Source organism: Octopus bimaculoides, chromosome 6, assembly GCF_046866305.1.
Source record: "Octopus bimaculoides isolate indiv1 chromosome 6, ASM4686630v1, whole genome shotgun sequence".
In the NCBI taxonomy this organism is placed as follows: Eukaryota; Metazoa; Mollusca; class Cephalopoda; order Octopoda; family Octopodidae; genus Octopus; species Octopus bimaculoides.
Window position 1 is genome coordinate 24209944 of NC_142933.1, and position 2500 is coordinate 24212443.

Here is a 2500-nt window from a genome sequence, read left to right on the forward strand (position 1 = left end):
GTTTTATTTTATAGGTTATTATTGAAGTTTGCGATGTGATATTTCTCAGACAAACATAAACTACACCGTATTGAGTATTCATTGTCTGGCATGTCTACCACGTTTCCTGAATCATTCATATTTTAGACTCCTTGTTTCATTCTATATTTCACACCGTCAACTCAAGAATTAAACATTTGTTTACAGAGTAACGTCATAAGATGTGATTATTGTATCGTTATCGTAATACGGCTTGGGAAAACGAATGCTTTCTTCAAACCCATCTTAAATTCCAAACATTTGTAGTGTACAGAAGCATGCGTAACAGTTTTCGTTTTACACTACTGCGTGATCGTTGTGTTTCTTGTATAAGAAGGTGGTTTACTTACTGTGAGAACATTCTTCAATGTACATAGACTCTGCAGTACCAATGAGCAGTACCATATCATTTCCACCGCCCAATTATGGCCGGGAATGAAAGTGTATCATACACTGCACTTGCAAAATCATAAACGGAATGTTTCCGTTATCTATAACATTTTTCACAAGAAGTTACCGATATACACACATACAAAAAAAAAACATGCATGCGTATGTACACACACATGTATGTATGTATGTATGTATGTACTTTTTCTTCTGTTTCTAATTAATTAAATTCCTCCTCTGTGCAAGGAGCTGGTTTCTAACAAAGATATAAAGCTTCATCATTGGAATGTAGATTACAAAAATAATGTTACACCTTGATCTTGAGAAAAAATTTGTATAATATTCCTGTTCCATTACAGATTGTATTTTAATACGCAAGTTAGCTGATCATTCCTTTTCCTGAAAACACCAGCTTATTGAGATTGTCACTTAGACATTTACTCATAAAATCAAGTGTAATACTTATTACTGGTATGAATGTAAATTTATAAACTGGATATAGAAGCAGGAGGTTTCGAAGCAGTTGCCCATAGCTATCCTCTTCCTCTTTGATTTTCAAAGGAATATTTACATCAACGTGACAGATGACCTCTATGACGGTACATAATTTTTCTTTTCTGTCTCAAACAATTTCCGGCCTGTTATGTTTACACTTGACAGATTTTTAATGGGAATATTCCACCAGTATTCGTTGTCTTGATGAGTGATGAGGTGAGTGCGCTAAGCGGTGATGAGTAAAAATGGAATGTTAATAACAGTTCGAACTGATTCGGGTGTATTTACGACATATGTCTACAGCATGAACTTTTTCCATAACAAAACACAGTGAATTGCCTGTTTACAAGTTTGAACGTGCTTTTAGCATATTCGAACTGGTATCACTGCTTAGCGCACTCACCCCGTAATTTAATTACGATGAGCTGCCGATTTGTGCCTCCAGCATAGAGAGATAGTACCTTGATGAAAGTTTTGGTCAATTGATAATCACGTATGGTGTCTTCCAAAGAAGTATGACATAATCTACATTTTCGGTTGCACGGTCTTTCTTTAGTATGCAGGAGCGTTTCACATCCAGATATATTTTGAGTTATCTTAGTTCGACTGCTGTGGTGTTGTAAGTTGGAATCCTGTACATACAAAGAACTAAAGATATATTTATGCTCGTATCCGAATGTGAGTGTTTCTTGTTTTGCTTATTTGAATTCTTCTTAGAAAGAAAGAACTGATTTCTAATAGAAATGCAAGGCCCCATCGTTGGAATTATGATTACAATAACAATCGTGATTTTTTCATACTTTGGGAAACTCGTGCAGATTTTTACAGTATCACTTGCAGATTGCAAAGTCCATATTAGTCAATTTCTTAGTCTGAGAATCACATCCTTTTGAGATTGATATTAAGACATGTAATAAAAATAAGTAAATGCACCAATTCTTATCGGTGATAATAAATTCACAATTATAGCTGAATTTATAATCAGATGTAGGAGTGTAGAAAGTAGTTTGCTTGGTAACTACATGGTTCCGGGTTCAGTTTCACCGCGTGGCATCTTGGACAAATGTCTTCTACTATAGCATCGGTCCGACTAGAAAGCCTTGTAAGTGAATTGGGTAGGCGGAAACTGTCATGTACATATGTATATGTATGTATGTGTATATACTAAATAATATATATATATATGGCTAGATAGATAGATAGATAGATAGATAGATAGATAGATAGATAGATAGATAGATAGATAGACAGAGATATAGAAATATACACAAATACATATACGTACTTTCTTCTCCCTTGCATGGCAAACCTCTGAAAAGTTTTTATAAAAAGGCCAAGAAATCTAAATTTGAACCATTTTTTGATAAATTCGATAACGGAAGAAAGCGCTTAAAAAGGGAAATAGAATGTAAATAAATACAGATATATATATATATACATATATATATATATATATATATATATATATATATATATATATATATATATATATATATATATATATATATATATATATATATATATATATATATATATACATATATATATATATATATATATATATATATATATATGCATATATATATATATATATATA